This window comes from Somniosus microcephalus, chromosome 34 (genome assembly GCF_052327205.1).
Source record: "Somniosus microcephalus isolate GS21.2 chromosome 34, FLI_Smic_1.0, whole genome shotgun sequence".
Classification (NCBI taxonomy): Eukaryota; Metazoa; Chordata; class Chondrichthyes; order Squaliformes; family Somniosidae; genus Somniosus; species Somniosus microcephalus.
This window is the reverse complement of record NC_141020.1, coordinates 23,294,668-23,313,935: the sequence shown is the minus strand read 5'-3', so window position 1 is coordinate 23,313,935 and position 19,268 is coordinate 23,294,668. Positions and strand designations below refer to the sequence as shown.

Sequence of the window (19,268 nt, the reverse complement as noted above, 5' to 3'; positions counted from 1 at the left end):
CTCCTATCTATAAATATTATATACACTAAATATAATTGTCCCGATTTTAACTCCAGGTGGATTCCCCGCTCAGGCCCAAGTTAAAATCAATCGGGTGTCAATGACATCATCGGGCCGCAACAGGCATATGTAAAGAAGGACCCAGGTGGCTCCGGGCGCTCGGCCTTGCTGCCTGCACTGGGCAGCAGGTTAAAATTGCAGCTGTTGTGATCATGGCAGATTTCGGACAGGTAAGAGCCAGGGCGATTTTAACTGCCCACCCGCCAGGTTTCTGCTGAGCGAGTGAGTTAAAATCCCCCCCCCCCCCACCCCAAGGTGTCAGCCCTTGAGTTGACAGAACTCTGGCCTCTGATTCAGAAGGTTGAGTTCAAGTCCCACTTCAGAGGCTTGAGTAGAAAATCTAGGCTGACACTCTAGTGCAATGCTACCACTGAGCCAAAAGCTCACTCCTCCCGAATGTATTATTAGTCATTCAAAAGATGATCATTCCTTATACTTTCAAGTTGGCTTAATGCCAAGGGTTGTCAGCCTTGCATCAGTGGGCAGCACTCTCGTCTCCGACTCCGAAGGCCGTGCGCTCAAGTCCCACTCAACAGACTTGAGCACATAATCCCGCTGACACTCCCAGTCCAGTACTGAGGGAGTGCTGCACTGTCGGAGGTGCTGTGTTTCGGGGGAGATGTTAAACCGAATTCCCGTCTGCCCGCTCAGGTGGACGTAAAAGATCCCATGACACTATTACAAAGGAGAACAAGGGAATTTTTCCTGGTGTTGTGGGCCAATATTTATCCCTCAACCAACATCACTAAATAAAAAATGATCTGGTCATTATCACATTTCTGTTTGTGGGAGCTTGCTGTGCGCAAATTGGCTGCCGTGTTTCCTACATTACAACAGCGACTGCACGCTCCAAAGTACTTCATTGGCTGTAGAGCACTTTGGGATGTAATTTTTGTAGGTACAGCAATTTTATAGGTCACTTTGCAAAGCTCTGCCAAGTTGCATGCCCTTCTGCCAGCATGTTCTATATTCCTAATTGGCTGATACTTGCCATCATCAATTACGCTTGGAGCAAGGGGGGCATTAATCACGGGAATCTGGCATTCCAATGGCATTCCTGCTCATTTATATATAATAAAGAAGAGACTTGCATTTCTATAGCACCTTTCATGACCTCAGGACATCCCAAAGCGCTTTACTGCCAGTGAAGTACGTTTGAAGTGTTGTCACTGTTGCAATGTAGGAAACACAGCAGCCAATTTGCGCACAGCAAGCTCCCACAAACAAAATTGATCTGTTTTAGTGATGTTGCTCGATAAATACTGGCTAGGACACCATGGAGAACACCCCTGCTCTTCTTTGAAATAGTGCCACAGGATCTTTTACTTCCACCCGAGAGAGCAGACAGGGCATTACTTTAAACCCTCATCCGAAAGACGGCGCCGCTGATTTTGCCGCGCTCCCTCAGTAATGCTCTGGAGTGTCTAGACCTTGTGCTCAAGTCTCTGGAATGGGACTTGAACCCACAACCTTCTGACTCCGGCAAGAGTGCTGCCCAGAGCCACAGGCTGACACCTTGATACTTTACCATTGGTGAAGCCTCTAAAATGATTAACTTTGAAAACTGCTAACAAGTCTTTAGTTACAGTGACTCCCTGTTGTAATTACGTTTTATGTACTGGTAAATAATTAATTTCCTGTACACTATAGGGGTAATTCTCCAATTACACATGGGTGGGAAATCCTCCCTTCTGGAGGTACATATTGGAAATCTATTTGAAGCATGTGGCAAAAAGTAGCGTAATTCAGGCCGTGAGGTATTTTCTGGTTCCTGATTCCACTCGCACACTTTGTGATTGTTTTTAATGTTTCTTTACAAGGTTTGTTTTAGCATGTGTTAGCCGGGGCTCAGTGGGCAGCACTCCCGCCTCTGAATCAGAAGGCCGTGGATTCAAGTCCCATTCCAGGGACTTGGGCACAAAAATCTAGGCTGACACTCCAGTGCAGTGCTGAGGGAGTGCTGCACTGTCGGAGGTGCCGTCTTTTGGATGAGACGTTAAACCGAGGCCCTGTCTGCCCTCTCAGGTGGACGCAAAAGATCCTGTGGCACTGTTTCGAAGACGAGCAGGGGAGTTCTCCCCGGTGTCCTGGCCGATAGTTATCCTTCAACCAACACCTAAAAAACAGATTATCTGGTCATTATCACATTGTTGTTTGTGGGAGCTTGCTGTGCACAAATTGTCTGCTGCGTTTCATACATTACAACAGTGACTACACTCCAAAAGTGCTTCATTGGCTGTAAAGCGCTTTGGGACGTCCTGAGGTCATGAAAGGCGCTATAGAAATGCAAGTTCTTTTTTCTACTGGGACCCAGATTGCAACCAGAACTGTAAGCATTACTCCAAGTACAACCTGACAAGTGCTGTGAGGCTTCTGGGTGGGTTGAACTCAACTGACTTAGCAGTATATCCCAGCAGTGAGTGAGTTGCGTTTGTTGACATATACTTGACAGGTCATTTGTCTTGGATCACTGTCCTCATCAGTTGACCCTCATGTGACAGTTGCACTAAGTCTATTTTTCATTCATTCACAGGATATGGGCGTCGCTGGCAAGGCCAGCATTTATTGCCCATCCCTAGTTGCCCTCGAGAAGGTGGTGGTGAGCCGCCTTCTTGAACCGCTGCAGTCTGTGAGGTGAAGGTGCTCCCACAGTGCTGTTAGGGAGGGAGTTCAAGGATTTTGACCCAGCGATGATGAAGGAACGGCCGATATATTTCCAAGTCAGGATGGTGTGTGACTTGGAGGGGAACTTGGGAGGTGATGATGTTCCCATGTGCCTGCTGCCCTTATCCTTCTAGGTGGTAGAGGTCGAAGGTTTGGGAGGTGATGTTCATCTTAGCATGTATCCAAAGCCCTTGATGTGAATCCTGTCATCTCTTGGTTGCGATGGTTACCACTCCCGCAGCAATGAGGAAAGAATTTAATGGGACCAGCCATCGCATTGAATTGTTGATAAATGACAAAAGGTGTAAAGTGCTAAGCAACCACCATCTTCATATAGACTGATCGCACCAGCAAAGCATATACCTCTTAAATGGCTTTTCAGGACTTGAGCACATAATCTAGGCTGAGACTTTCCTGCAATACTGAGGGAGCGCTGATTTGTCAAAAGTGTCAACCTTTGGATCAGAGCAAGGCCCCTTCTATCTGTTCTAGTGGGACAGATGGCTGTTAAAGATCCTATGGCACTATTTAAAAAAGGACAGCAGGTTCTCCTGGTGTCTTGGCCAATATCCCTCCCTCAATCAGCACTGCCGAAAGAAAAGATGGGACTCATCTCATTGGTGTTCACTGGATCTTACTCACACACCTTTTGTTCTGTATCCTGTGCACAGATGACCCTTGATACTGTACCCAGCTCAGAATTCCCATGACTGATCTGCCTTTGCAACTTGTAGTCCATGGAGTTTGAGAATAGATAAACGTTTTTTAGTGTCCCTCCAAAGGCTGAAGACCCTCTGTTTTCCTCAGAGTAACCTCAAGATTATCTGGGTCAATTATTTTAAAATTCTTTTCAATTTATCTTAGTTTGTGAATCAGTTCGTAACATACCTCACTTTATTTACTACTGTTTTCTGTATTAAATTACATATTTAAAGATCTTAAATATCCAAGATTGTGAAAAGGTAAGAGAAAGAAAAATTCAGAATGTATCCTTCAAAGTTCCAATTAAATTATCAGCACAGAATTAATTATTTTTGGATTGCAACAACTTATTACATAAACCCTGGTTTAAACTTTTCATCTACAACAATGATGACTATCCTTCTACCTTTCTCTTTCTTGGGCCCATACTCTCTGGAGTTTAGAAGAATGAGAGGTGATCTCACTGAAACATAAGATTCTGAGGGGTATTGACAGGGTAGATGCTGAGAGGTTGTTTCCCCTGGCTGGAGAGTCTAGAACTAGGAGGCATAGGGCTTGATTTTGCCAAGCATGAGGCAGCGGGTTTGGAGGCGTGCGAGGTGGTAAAATCGCCAAAAATGGCGGGCGGGCCCGATCCCGCCTCCGACCAATTTTCCCAAATGTGTTTTCTGACCCCCTTTCCATCCTGCTTCCAAGAGGCAGGATAGGCCCCTTAATTGCCTCTATTATCCCATTTTGAGAGGCCTTTCCGATTTTTAGACATTTCCCCCATCTTACACGCCTCCTCTGGAACACGCCAGGTAATCCTGGCGGCCTCACAAGCGGATTGCTTACTAACAGCTGCAGCTTCACCATTACAAAGGAGTTTTCACCGATGATCATTTGCAGGTGGCAGAACTTTGTTGTCTCAGGTCTGGGCGAGCTTTTAGCAGGCCTATTCATTGTTGTGGAGGTTTGGAGCCTGACACCCATCTCCAGTGTGACCGCCTGGGGAACCCCTCTCCCCACCTTGACTGAGCGCTTCCTCAACTGAGGCATATACCAGAAGCAGGGCGACCATGTAATTCCTTTCCTCCTGGACATCAGATTCGGACAAAGACCAGCCGCGGCAGCTGCAGAACCATGAACGACAGCAGCACCAACAGCAGGAGCATCAACAGGAGCACCAAGCTGCTAGTCACCCACCTGAAGCTGTACAGGCCAGAAGGCGCCAGCGCGCAACAACATTGGGATCAGATTGAGCGTGATGGGAAATTCATACTCACTTTTCCTGTGCGGAGGTCATGAAACCTCTTCCTGTATTGCAGCCAGGTTCTGCGGCTCATTGAAATGCAGTTGACCTCCTCGGCCACTTGCAGCCACACAGCTATTGTCTGCTGGGGTGACTTTTTTCTCCCTGAGGAAGGGAACAGCACCTCCTTATTACAGCTGGCTCCGTACAACAGAGCTTGTAGGGAGGGCTCATCAAACCGAGGTGCACACTTTTGCTTGATCGTTGACATTGTCAGGAAATCAACTCCTTCATACAATTTGCAGAGCCTTTGCAGTCTCCAGAAGAAGCAAGGCTGCTTGCAGGCCTTAAATCCAGCAGCATCGATGACGTCATCGGAGGCAACTTTCTGTATGAAAAGACTCATTGGGCCAGGGGTTCCCACACGCAGGAAATCAATTGCCCGATTAGGGGAAATCCCACTTTTTCAACACTTCACTTGGGAGTCGGGGTCCTGACACAATTTCCACCTGACACGCCCCAGCCCACTCACACTGACAAAATCCAGCCCATAGTCTCAGGATAAGAGGTTGGCCATTTAAGACTGAGATGAGAAGGAATTTCTTCACTCAGAGGGTTGTGAATCTTTGGAATTCTCTGCCCCAGAAGGCTGTGGATGCTGAATCGTTGAGTATATTCAAGGGTGAGAGCGATAGATTTTTGGATTCTAAGGGAATGAAGGGATATGGAAATTATCTTATGAATGGTGGAGCAGGCTCGATGGGCCATATGGATTACTCCTGCTCCCTAATTCTTATGTTCCCTCATCACAGGGCCCCATTTGGCAACTCCTCACAACAGTTTAGCTTGAAATATAGACTATGGTACGAGGACTGTCCCTTTAAGAGTTTATTTGCCTTTAGTACAGGCAGATTACACTTAAAACGTAATTTATTGAATGTGAAATGCTTGGAGACATCCCAAGGATGTCATTTCTCTTTCTTTCTCACTTTAAGAGGGCTCAAGGTTGGTTGTAAAAGCAAGCTGCGGTGCTTGGAAGGGACTGGGGAATATATCCTCTGGCCACTTAGAGACCATGGTTCGAAAATGTAGCCCCTTTGTTGTGTTTTGTTGAAAATGGGACAGGACTAAGTTTGCTACACCACTCAAGATATCACCAACATCACCAGCCGTGTTATAGGAGTGTTCTTGCGGCCAAGGGTAGTGAGTTAAAGATGGATGGTGACTAATGGGTTGACCTGTAATTGCTCCACATTTTATTTCATGTGAAGAAAAATGAGTACCGTTCTGTAACCTTTACTGTTAATTATGTATAAGCATCTTATTAAATAACAAAACTCTCCCGATAGAACAGAAGAACTTCATTAATATAGCATTTTTCACGATCCCAAATCACATTTGAAGTGTAGTCACTGCTTTTTTTAGGCAAATGCATCAGCCAATTTGCGCACAGCAAGGTTCTATAAATGAATGAGCGGACAATCTGAGGGATGAATGTTGGCTAGGACACGAGGAGATCGCCCTACTCTTCTCTGAAAAAGGCACCGTAGGATATTTTATACAAATGCCGCGAATACTGGAAATCTGCAATAAAAGCAGAAAATGCTGGAAGTAGAAGGCCAGGCAACATGGGTGGAGAGAGACAGAGTTTACATTTCAGGCCGATAACTTTTCGTCAGACGATTCTAAAATATTATGATGACAGGTCATCGGCCTGAAACGTTAACTCTGTTTCTCTCTCCACGGATGTTGCCTGACCTGCTGAGTATTTCCAGCATTTTCTGTTTTTATTATAGGATATTTTATGTTTGCCTGGACACTGGTTTCAGATCTCCGCTGAAAGACAGCGCCCTCCAGTAATGTGCAATACTGTCTCAGAATGTCGCTGAAGTGTCAGTCTGGAAAACCTTGGTGAGGCGCTAGAACCTGAAGCCTTCTGACTCAGAGGCAAGAGCGCTACCTCGGAGCCAAGCTGCCACTTTGATACTGATACTGTTGTGCCTTTCAGTTAAGAAGCAACAATTGTGGCAGGAAGCAAATAAATAAGGACTACAGCGGTGACCTGAGAGATCTTCTGATGCTGTGAACTAATGCTATTGTATAGAATTACATCGAATGTACCGCACAGAAACAGGCCAGTCAGCCCAGGTGTTTATGCTCCACACGAGCCTCCTCTCACCCCTCTTCATCTCACCCTATCCTTCTATGCCTTTCTCCCTCATGTGCTTAACTAGCTTTCCCTTAAATGCTTCAATGTTTTTCAAACGTCCTTCTTCAGTTTCGGAAGATTTTATAATATTGGTTAACTCTGAGGTAGCAATGTTTAGCTGTGAATGTTGACTTCACACATTATGGAAGATTATTCAGTTCATTTCGTTCATCCTAATCCAGACAGAACCCACCTGAATTATCAGTCTTGTACTTTGCCAGTTGATTTCAGAGAATTTGATGAAAGAAACCTGACTGAAATGACTTGTCAAAATATTATTTTAGGATTAAGGTAAGGATTAACAATTAAATACCAATTATTCCAAAATCCAAAGTTTCAACAGACCTCATCCCAACCACAAATGTAATGATTTTTCATCTCAAACACATAATCAGACCCTGCCCCAACCCCAAATTCATTTATCAGTCTTGTTCCCTTAATTCCAGTATCACTTCCAATTTTGGTTAATCTCATTCTTGTACCAATACAAATCTTATTCCCTAGATCATTCCCAATATCTTATCCAATCTCATTTCACATACTGAAGCCCTTTTGGAAAGATTAAACCTTAGTTTAGTTCATCCAGTACCAAGGTTGTTTGAAATCTAGGGGCTAAAAATTCAGTTGGGCGCCGTTTGGGGCGCCAAGCTCACCTGGGCGCCGGAGTTACCGCTGCGAGCGGAGCCACTTGTGCCATCCGGATATTCAGTTTCTTCGCCCCAAATGGAAGCGGGCCGCTACTCGAGGCTCCCCGCGCCCCGCTTGGGGCGCTCACCCTGAATATCGGCGCGCTAAGGGCCGCAGCGCCACACACTGCGGCACGGCACGCTGCGGTACTGCAGGCCTTCCTCCCACTGTTAAGGGGGAGGTGCCTGCAACAGCGCGATCCCCGCTCGCGAGTGCCAGCAAATGAGCCCGGCACCAAGGAGAAGTGCCGGGCTCTCGGGAAACAGCCGGCAATGCCACGGGGGGGGGGGGGGGGGGGGGTGTTTAGGAGGCCGGGGACGGAGGTGCTGGCAGGCGGCCGCCGAAAAAGCGGCCGCCCGCACCTCCACCTTAACTAGCGCCACTACCGCCACAGGTAGGCCCTGTGAACCGGTCGCTATTTGCGACCGGCGTTAAAGAGGCGGGCGCGACCAAATATGGTCATCGGGGCGGGAGCGGGGCGCTGCGCACACCGATGACGTCATCGGTGGCGGCGCAGCGCTACAGGCTAACGCCGCCATTAGCGCCCTGCTAAATATCGTGGTAGGTGTGGCCAGTGGCGCTAAAGCCACTGAGTGCCCTCTTTGGGCGCAAACTGGTGGCGCAGGCCACTGAATTTCTAGGCCTAGGCTTTTTGGTTAAAGAATATTTTTCCAACAAACCATTGGCTAGTCCCAAGCCAGAAAGAGCTAGTCTCTCGATGTCCATCATCAGAGTTGATCTCCAGACCTTTCCTCTTTTGCACAAAGTTTTGAAGATTCTTGCTGCTAATGTTGAAGTACTGATGGTAGGTCATTTGAAAATGGATTATTAGAGTCATTTTGCTTTTGTCTGTTTCTATTTCTCCCACATCATTGGAAGCCTCTCCATCGCTTCCCATGAGTAACCCTAGCGTGCTGTATTTGTAAAGGGCAGATTGCTTGACTGAAACAAAACCTCATAGGTGGCCTGTGTCATTTCATCTGCGAGGTTATCACAATGATAATCTAGCTTTTGCTGCAGCTCTTTGTCTGCTATTAGATAAAGAAACGTAGCTCTGTTCCCCGAGCTAACCACTGAAAATAACACATGGAATTTATAGGCTTTATAGTGTCGGTGGCTTAAAGCACCGATTAGCTTGCAAGAAACGTGAAGGACATGGAGTAGATGTGGATTGGAACTTTGAGTCGAAAAGAGAAGTAAAGTCTCAACTTTGCTACGTTTGATATTTCACCCGAATCAAACCTTGCAGGGCCACATCAGTTATTTTTATTATAGTGAACAGGAGATCAATTATATGATAACAAGGAAGTTTCGATCATGTTGAGCGATCAGTAATTCTGACAGACTTGCACAGAGGAAAAATTACAATCTTTGCTTTGTTTACTTAAACATTGCAATATATTTGAAGATTGTTCAGACTGACTATTTTGCATTCTACCCGTCACTCTGTTGATCCAGCAAGAACTTTCAATGGTGGTTAGCCACTGTGCGATATCTGGCATGAAATTCACTGGAAAAGTCATTACTGTGTCAGCAGTTACTTTGGAATTTGTGTGTCAGTGGGTTTTATCTGAATGTTAAATTTGAAAACCTTCCCATTCTCTCAGACACTGCCATTTGCCTCATCACATCCATTCTTTCAATGACAGTGTCACCTTCTCCAGCAACTCCACATGGCCAATCACAGAGATAGCTACTCCATATTTATATCTCAGCAGGTCAGGCAGCATACGTGGAGAGAGAAACAGAGTTAACGTTTCAGGTCGATGATCTCTCGACTTCCCCCTACCCCCCCGTCGCTCTCTCTCTTCCCCCCCAGTCGCTCTCTCTCTTCCCCCCAGTCGCTCTCTCTCTTCCCCCCAGTCGCTCTCTCTCTTCCCCCCCAGTCGCTCTCTCTCTTCCCCCCAGTCGCTCTCTCTCTTCCCCCCCAGTCGCTCTCTCTCTCTCTTCCAACAACAACATGCCCTCAAAAAAGCCTCAGCACCGCCGGGCACTCCAGCTAGTAGAGTATAAAAGCAAGGAAGTTACTCTCGACCTTAATAAACCACAGTTTCAGCCTCAGCTGGAGTACTGTGTTTGGGCACCACACTTTAGAAAGGATGTCAAGGCCTTGGAGAGGGTGCAGAGGAGATTTACCAGAATGGTACCAGGGATGCGGGACTTCAGTTACGTGGATAGACTGGAGAAACTGAGGTTGTTCTTCTTCGAGCAGAGAAGGTTAAGAGGAGATTTGATAGAGGTGTTCAAAATCAGGAATAGTTTTGAGAGTAAATAAGGAGAAACTGTTTCCAGTGGCAGAAGGGTCGGTCACCAGAGGACACAGATTTAAGATGCTTGGGTAAAGAACCAGAGGCGACATTTTTTTACACAGCGAGTTGTTGTGATCTGAACGCACTGCCTGAAAGGGCGGTGGAAGCAGATTCAATAGTAACTTTTAAAGAGAAATGGATAAATACTTGAAGGTAAAATATTTACAGGGCTATGAGGAAAGAGCTATGGGACTAATTGGATAGCTCTACCAAAGAGCCGACACAGGCACGATGGACCGAATGGCCTTCTTCTGTGCTGTATCATTCTATGATTCTAAAAAGATTCACAAGACATACGGTCAAGCGAGTGAGCCAAGCACCGTTCCTTGGAATTTCAATGGCCTCATCTTACAAAGAATGCACTGTGTGTGTGTGTTGGAGAGAGTCCAGCAATGACTCACTTGGGATAAAGGCACTGGACAATGACGAAGGACTGGGTGAATTTGGGTTATATTCACTGAGGGTGAGGACGTTAATTGGTGACTTGATTGAGATGTTTAAAATAGTGAAGGGAATTTGCAAGCTGGATAGAGATTGACTCTTCCCTCAGGTAGGGGAATCCAGGGAATGGCAACACAGTAGAGCTTGAGCTGACCAGGTTAAAAGTGAATCCAGGAGTACTTTTTCTTTACACAAAGGGCAGCGAGGCTGTGGAATGCACTGCTCCAGAAGGCTATTGAATCAGTTGAGGTGTTTAAAAGGGAGATAGTGCCCTTGCTTCCCAAGAAAGTATCTAAGAGATAGGGATCTTCTTCTTCTTATCGTGTCGACGGACAGTCTATACATAGCCCAGCCAGAACTGGACACATTTTTGCGCCTTGTTGTTGGATTCGGCAAGATCTGCAACAGTGCAGGGTTCCTCTAACGATGGGCATTGCAGGAGATGTTGCATAGTCTGTGCCTTAGTTCCACATTCACAAGTTGTCGGGCTGGTTGAATATCCCCATTTGCTTAGTGACACCTTTGAGCAACCTACACCGGTCCTAAGTCTGTTAAGGCACTTCCAGGTTGCCCAGTTGCAATTAGCTCCTGGGGGAAGGCTTTCATCAGGTTGTTGAGATACCGCGGCAAACGTGGGAGTCGAGACCAGAGCTAGTAAAACACAACTGCTTTTATTCTACCTCATGGCAAAGAGGAACTGGAAAAGCCCGCGCATCCACTTAAATACTCCCCAGACAGGAAGTGCTCCCGGCAGCCTGTCCCTGCGGGAAACAAGTTGCTGGAGGAAAGGGCCCCTGGCTGGGGGCGTCTGCTTAAACTGTCCGTGCCGCCGTGAGCGGATTATGTCCAGTGGTGGCGTGTCGCCACAGAGCTCCCCCCAGAATCCGCTTAGGAGGAGTGGACGAGTCGTGACGGTGGTCTGATGGTTCTGCCGCTGCGGCTCTGAGTGGTCGCTGGTCTAGTTGGTGGGGCCGGGCGGTTCGCCACCGGCTATGCTGGCTTGCTGGCGGGACGGCCTCTAGTTGGAGGCCGGGCCACGGGGACCTGTTCCCCTGGTTCTGTGTGTGCTGGTTTGAGCCGGTCGATGGAGACTGTGTCGACCCTGTCGCCGAGTCGCAGCTTGAAGACCTTGTCCCCGGTTTGTAGTACCTCGTACGGTCCATCGTACGGGGGTCGCAGGGGCCCACGGTGCGCGTCGTGTCGCACGAAGACGAAGCGCGCCTGCTGTAAATTTGGCGGGACGTGAGGTGCAAGTTCGCCATGTCGGTTGACCAGAAGTGGGGCGAACTGCTGAGCGGAAGAGAAAGAGTTGAGCCGCTGCTGTTCGGCCGTCCAAGGCGTGGTAGCCTCCGGAAGGAATTCGCCTGGGACGCGCAGCGGTTGTCCGTAGACTAACTCCGCTGCCGAGGACTGGAGGTCTTCCTTGACCGCGGTGCGTAGGCCTAGTAGCACCCACGGTAGCGGTCAGTCCAGGTACTGTCCTGCAGGCCGGCGCGGAGTGAGGCCTTGAGTGACCTGTGGAAGCGTTCACAAAGCCCGTTGGCCTGCGGGTGGTACGCCGTGGTTCGGTGGAGTGTCACCCCGAGGTTGCGTGCTGTGGCCGTCCAGAGTTTGGAGGTGAACTGGGCGCCTCTGTCGGAGGTTATGTCGGCCGGTACGCCGAACCTCGCAACCCAGGTGTTAACGAACGCCCTGGCGATGTCGGCTGTGGTGGTGGAGGTCAGCGGCACTGCCTCAGGCCAGCATGTGTAGCGGTCGACCATCGTGAGGAGATAAGTTTGGCCTTGCGATGGCGGCAGAGGACCGACGATGTCGACGTGTACGTGGTCGAAGTGGCGGCTGGGTACCTCGAAGTCTCCCAGGGGTGCTTTTGTGTGCAGCTGTACCTTAGCCCGTTGGCAGGCGAGGCAGGAGGTGGCCCAAGTCCGAACATCTCTGCTGAGGCCGCGCCAGACGAAGCGCTGGGAGAGGAGTTTGACGGATGCGCGGGAACCCGGGTGGGAGAGCCTGTGGAGCGCGTCGAAGATGCAGCGGCGCCAGGTTGCAGGGACGACCGGCCTGGGTTGGCCGAGTGAGACGTCGCAAGTGACTGCCGTGGCTTCGGGCCCGTGCGCGACCTTGGCTAGGCGTAGCCCTGGCAGGCTGGTAGCCGCCGAGAGGAGGTCTGGGTCCGTGAGCTGGGCCGCTGCTAGTTGCGCGTAGTCGACCGCGAGGTGATTCGCGCAGATGGCGGGACGGGAAAGGCAGTCGGCGACAACGTTGTCTCTACCGGAGACGTGCTGGATGTCCGTAGTAAACTCGGACACGGCCGCGAGCTGGCGTTGCTGCCTAGCGGACCAGGGTTCGGTGTGCTTGGCCATCGCGTATGTGAGCGGCTTGTGGTCCACGTACGCAGTGAAGGGGCGGCCTTCCAGGAGGAACCTGAAATGGCAGACCGACAGGTGGAGCGCGAGAAGCTCGCGGTCGAAAGTGGAGTATTTGACCTCCGGGGGGGGGCGCAGTTGGTGGCTGTAGAAGGCAAGTGGCTGCCACGCGCCATTGACCCACTGCTCGAACACGGCTCCGACCGCGTGGTCGGAGGCGTCGGTGGTGAGCGCGACCCGGGCATCGGGCCTCAGGTGCGCGAGCAGGGTGGCGTCGGCGAGCGCGTTTTTGGTGGCGTCGAAGGTGGCTGACGCGTCAGTGGTCCAGGCTACGTCCATCTTGCCGGATTTACTTCGGAGGGAGTCGTATAGGGGCTTCATGAGGGCTGCAGCTCTAGGGATGAACCTGTTGAAGAAGTTCACCATCCCGAGGAACTCCTGGAGGCCCTTGATGGTTGTGGGGCGGGGGAATTGCTGGACGGCCTGCACCTTGTTGGGCAGGGGGACAGCCCCAGCAGGGGTGATGTGGTGACCGAGAAAATCGATCTCGGTTCGGCCGAATTGGCACTTCGCCGGGTTGAGGATGAGCCCGTGTTGGGCTAGGCACCCGAACAGGGTGCGAAGGTGTTCGAGGTGTTCCTGTTTGGAGGAGCTGGCCACGAGAATGTCGTCTTGATAGACGAATAGGAAGTTCAGGTCCCGGAGGACTGAGTCCATAAGGCGCTGGAAAGCCTGGACTGCATTCTTGAGGCCGAAGGGCATCCTCAGGAACTCGAACAGGCCGAATGGGGTGATGACGGCCGTTTTGGGGATGTCCGCGGGGTGTACGGGGACTTGGTGGTAACCGCGCACCAGGTCGACCTTGGAAAAGACGGTTCATCCGGCCAGTCGGGCCGAGAAGTCCTGGATGTGTGGCACTGGGTATCGGTCAGGGGTGGTGGCGTCGTTGAGGCGGCGGTAGTCCCCGCAAGGGCGCCAGCCTCCGCCGGGCTTGGGGGCGATGTGGAGGGGCGAGGCCCAAGGGCTGCTGGAGCGGCGGATGATGCCGAGTTGTTACATGGTGGTGAACTCGGCCCGCGTGATTTCCAGCTTGGCTGGGTTGAGTCTGCGGGCGTGGGCAGAAACTGGGGGGCCGGTGGTGGGGATATAGTGCTCCACACCGTGTTTGGCGGCTTTGGCCGAAAAGGTCGGGTTAGTGAGGGCGGGAAACTCGGCTAGGAGTGCCGAGTAGTCGTCCGTGGCTCTTGCGAGGCAGTAGGTCGTCAGGCCGGCCGAACGGGCCAGGGTGAATGCGCCGGGGATGGGGGCCATAGTGTTGATGTCAACGAGGCGGTGCCTCGGAATGTCGACAAGGAGGCCGTGGGCGCGTAGGAAGTCGGCGCCGATGAGTGGGCAGAGGACCTTGGCTGTGAGGAACTCCCAGTGGTAGCGGCGGCTCGCGAGGTCGAGTGTGACCATGCAGGTGCCATATGTGCGGATGTCAGAGCCATTGGCTGCGGCCAGCGTGATACCCCGTGTGCCGCATTGGATTTCGAGGGCGGAGGCGGGGGTGATGCTGTGCTGGGCCCCTGTGTCGCACAGAAATCGGCGGTTGGTTCTGTCGTCGGTGACGTACAGTAGAGGCCCCTTTTGCCCCGCGGCCATCGCGGGGGCCGGTGCGGGGGGGGGGGGGGTTTGAAAGTACACGGTGGCGTGCAGCGTTGGGCCCTAGTGCCAAAACGGGTGTGGCAGTAGCAGTGACCCGGAGTGGTAGGGCGGTCGGGCCTAGTGGGCCGGGACGACCGCGTGGTCGTTGCCGTGAGGTCGGACGCGACGTCGCGAGCGGACTATGCAGAGAGCAGCCGGTCGGCCTTTTCGGCTATGTCATTCAGGTCCGTGGAGCCAGACTCCACAATGAGCGGGCGGATGCTGGCGGGGAGCTGCCGAATGAAAAGCGTGCGAAAGAGGGCGCCGGTGTTTTTGTCGTCCGAGAGGGACAGCATGTGGGAAAGCAGATCCGAGGGTAAAGCGTCACCAAGGCCGGGGAGGTCAAGGAGTTGGCAGTTGCGCTGGTAAGAGGACGTTTGAAATTTTTTAAGGAGCGCAGCCTTCAGATGTTCGTACTTGCCTTCCGGTGGTGGATCCTGCAGCGCTGCCCAAACCTTGGGGACTGTGGCGTAGGTGAGAGAGGAGACGAGGTAGTCGTACTTTGTGGCGTCGACTGTAATGTGTTTCAGCCGGAATCTGGACTCAGCTTGAACAAACCAGGCTTCGGCCAGGTTCTCCCAAAAGTCCGGTAGTTTAACCGTGGCTGCGTTTGTATCCGCCATGCTAGCTTAGGATTCGTCCTGAGCGTCGGGGTCACCAGTGTTGAGATACCGCGGCAAACGTGGGAGTCGAGACCAGAGCTAGTAAAACACAATTGCTTTTATTCTACCTCATGGCAAAGAGGAACTGGAAAAGCCTGCGCATCCACTTAAATACTCCCCAGACAGGAAGTGCTCCCGGCAGCCTGTCCCTGCGGGAAACAAGTTGCTGGAGGAAAGGGCCCCCGGCTGGGGGCGTCTGCTTAAACTGTCCGTGCCGCCGTGAGCGGATTATGTCCAGTGGTAGCGTGTCGCCACAAGGTAAAATTTCCATCACTGGGGGTTGTTCAAGACTGGCGAGCTGGTCTTTCCACAAGGCGATGCAGGCTTCAGATGAGGTTGATTGTAATGGAATAACACTGTTCATGAAGCCCTTCCTTGACTTTAGGCGGCTGGGTGTAGGTGTATGACAACGCAGAGGGTGCCTCTCATCTGATGTTTGACGGAGTCGCTCTTTCTTGCTGGCTACCGTTCTTCTTATATCAGGGGGAGCGATACCCGCCAGGATATATAGGCTGTTGGTATTTGTTGGTTTTAAGCAACCTGTGATAAATCGGCAGCTTGCATTCAGAACGGCATCCATCTTCTTGGCATGAGTAGACCTTTCCCATGCAGGGCAGGCGTATTCAGCAGTGGAATAGCAAAGAGCAAGTGCACTGGTTCGCAATGTTTTCGGGCTTGCTCCCCATCTTGTGTTAGTGAGATAGGGATAAAGGGCAGGAAATGGAGATTGACAAAATAAGATGGAGGAACAGGTTTGATGGGCCAAATGGTCTACTTCAATCCCATTGTTCTTAAAATTGGAAAGAAAGCAACCATTCTCTCTCTAATATACCCCATCCACATTATAAAACATTCTCACATTATTTGTTACCCTAATTATGAGGCTCTCAGCTATCTCTGCTATGAGGCTGGAGGACCATGGTTCGCGGATGGATTGTCACAAGAGAACATTTTTATCCTGTATTTTACCAGTAGGTGCAGATGCAAATATACTTTATGAGTGGAAAAGGCCAATCATGTGATTAGCAAACACGAAAGGGAAAACCTCAAACACAGTTGGATCGCACAGGAGCAGAGTTCCCTTTAAGCTGCGAGGCCGCGCGGCGTACCAGGGAACCTGCGCAGCCGGCTTTTCAATACAAAAACAGTACTTGCACGGTATTTTGAACGACCTGTACAGCCCCTTAAAGGGACCGTGCGGCGCCAAAAATAATTTACAGGGAATATTTCACAGGCGTCATTATAACCTTGGTTTTGATTTACAACAACAGAAAATGCTGGAAAAACTCAGCAGCTCAGGCAACATCCGTGGAGAGAAATTTGAGTTGACGTTTCGGGTATTAAGGACCCAGCTTTAGGTTGTTTAAATCTTAGTAACAGCATTTTGCAACAAGTACTGAAGCAACAAAACAATTTTCTACTTTCTTGACAATATCAGCTGTCCCTGTGCGATGATGGAAATCTGCGTGCAAAGCTCTCCGGAGATTCCTTTGTGTGAAATGGTGGATTCAAAATGGTAGCCTTCAAAAGGGAATTGGATAAATACTTGAAGGAGAAACAATTGCGGGGACATGGGGCAAGAGCGGGCGAGTGGGGCTAACTGGATAGCTCTTGGAAAGAGCCGATGCAGTCTTGATGGGCCGAATGGCCAACTTCTGTGCTATACTATTTTATGATTCTATGATATTGCTGCACCCTCTTCTAGTACAGATCCCAGAAAAACAGTAGAGGAAGTTCAGGCGCGTTGCTGTCCAGGAATAGAATAGCAGTGAAGGATTAGTGCCCAGTTTTCCTCACAGCTGCCTCTGATTTTTAATCACAATTTGGGGGAAGGCCAGAGGAAAATAATCCTTATATGATTTATTTGTCAGTAATCGCTCTCCGTCACACGGTCCCATTACACCCCGACATAATGTTATAATGCTTTTCCATCGTGTGGTAGAGTCGCAGAGTAGGCAACAGTGGCTAGAACAACAAACTGTGCAGGGCTTTAATAAAATAAATGATGTCTGCGAGCATGTTTAAGGCTATGACATGTTTTGGAGAGTAGAACTAACTTGAGTTTTTCCAGCATTTTCTGCTGTTATTTCGGATTTCCAACATCTGCAGTATTTTGCTATCATTTGATTTACAACAGTTCAGCTTAGTTTACCTGGGTTCAGATTCCGTGCATCTTCCACCTATACCACTATATTGTTTTCATTGGAAAGCTAGATATCTGGAATTAAAAATTTGGGTGAGACCATGATTTGTTTTTCTCTTTCAGATGTTCATGTATCTGTTGCGCATATCTTGCTTTATTTGCACTTGGGATGTGGGCGTCGCTAGCAAGGCCAGCATTTATTGCCCATTCCACTTGCCCCGATAAGGTGGGCCTCCACCTTGGACCGCTGCAGTCCGTGTAGTGATGGTGCACACACAGTGGTGTTGGGTAGGGAATTCCAGGATTTTGACCAGTGACAATGAAGGTGCAGCAATATATGACTAAGTCAGGATGGTGTGTGACCAGGAGCAGAACTTGGGGGCGATGGTGTTCCCACGGCACTGTTGCCCTTATCCTTCTTGTAGAAGTTGCAGGGCTGGGAGGCGCTATCAAAATAAGTTCAGTTGTTGCTACAGTATCCTGCAGGTAGTACAAACTGCATTTTATCTATGTATTATTCCTTGTTTTAATTGCGCTTCAGCTCTTTTGCATATTTGCTTGTTGCAGCAATTAGCACTCTGTCAGAATAATTGTAGCTACACTTTGCAACAGTAAGACATGGAAACTTTGCCCATGACCCCAAACCCACTGATTTCTTGGTCTCAGCTAGCTGTTATGGGGAGGCGGTGGGGGGGGGGATGGGGAGGCTGAGCAGAGGGGAGATGTTCGACTGAGAGGGAGGCAAAATCAGAGAAAAAAAATACATACATCCCTCTCATACGGCCATCAGCTGCTCACAAACTGCAGTTGAATGTCTACCTTTTGGTAAGTACAGAATAAGAACAAGATGAGACGTTAAACCGAGGCCCCATCTGCCCCCTCGGGTTGACATAAAAGATCCCACAGCGCTATTTTGAAGAAAAGCATGGGAGTTCTCCCCGGTGTCCTGGCCAATATTTATCCTTCAATCACCATCACTTAAAAAGGAACAAATTATCTGGTCATTATCACATTGCTGTTTGCAGGAGCTTGCTGTGCGCTAATTGGCTGCTGCATTTCTTACATTACAACAGTGACTACACTTCAAAAAAAGTACTTCACTGGCTGAAGTGAGCTTTGGGATGTCCCGAGGTCGTGAAAGACACTAGATAAATTCAAGTCTTTCTTTCTTTAACATCGTCTCCCATATCCTCACCTCCCTATGTCCCTCCTTCAGATGGTGAGAGCGAAAAGCTGCAGAATTTTGCCGAGATGGGGAATGAGGTGTGATGTGGGTGGAACCTAGAGAAAGAGGGAATGAAAAATAATTCCTTAAAATGGCCATTAAAAAATTTAAATGTTTATCCTACTTGCCACACACACACACTCTTACGCATTAGACAACAGGTTGCTGCAAAGTTTGGGGTTAAGTGTGAAGCTGTTTGTTTGAAGGATGCTTTCTGTTGCCTGGTGATTAAATGCTCTTTGGTCCGTAGGTAATTGATTTTTTTTGCACAGTTTGTTGTAAAGAACTGATGCTGTGTTGCTAGGGCAACCTTTTTCTGAAAGATTTGGGAGTCTTAGCTGCTGAGGCCTCCTTGAACCCAATGCCATCCCTCTGAGAGCAATACTCCACCAAGATTCTTCAAGGAGACCGAGGATTTCTCAAGGACAATCACGAGAATTGTTCTTTGGACTAATTCAATTAACTGAAAACAACAAACGCAGACACAAGGGCATTATTCATATTCCATTTTTGGTTCAAACTTTCTATTAAATTTGTTTCACTTTTCTTTTTATTTAGTCAAGCATTTCAAAGGAAAATGAATGAAAACAAAGAAGTTCTCTGAGATTTTAATGTTTTCTTTGCCTTGAGTTGTCGCTCGCACTGGGTAAATTGATTCAGATGGCTGGAGAAGTTCCCATTAGCTGGAGCTGATTGCAGTCTGGTCTTTGTTGTTATTTGAGTTCGAGCTCAGCGATGAGAGTTTCTATTACATGCTATGCTGTGTATTTGACCTCATTATGAATCTATTCTGTGAAATGTAATAAGGCATGTACCATGCAGAATGTTTCACAAACTTTCATCAACAGAACCCAGCCAACAAAATAAATAAAAGGATGATTCTGAG

At 49.3% G+C, this 19,268-nt stretch overlaps 1 protein-coding gene and 1 long non-coding RNA gene across 3 annotated transcripts in view; one reads left to right on the top strand and one right to left on the bottom strand.

Moving 5' to 3' along the window:
* The window catches only part of LOC147096878 (uncharacterized), a 159,172-nt gene that overhangs the window by 13,938 nt on the left and 125,966 nt on the right, over window positions 1-19,268 (bottom strand). Inside the window, exons 3-4 of one of the 2 annotated variants that reach the window (XR_015074568.1) lie at window positions 18,353-18,438; window positions 4,692-4,822 (exon numbers count right to left, since the gene is read on the bottom strand). This is a non-coding gene — a long non-coding RNA (uncharacterized LOC147096878). The remainder of the gene's footprint in view (window positions 1-4,691; window positions 4,823-18,352; window positions 18,439-19,268) is intronic. The other variant, XR_015074567.1, reaches the window with a different exon arrangement.
* Window positions 1-19,268, top strand: part of LOC147096879 (sodium/calcium exchanger 3-like) — a 715,867-nt gene that overhangs the window by 593,018 nt on the left and 103,581 nt on the right. The window lies entirely within an intron of this gene.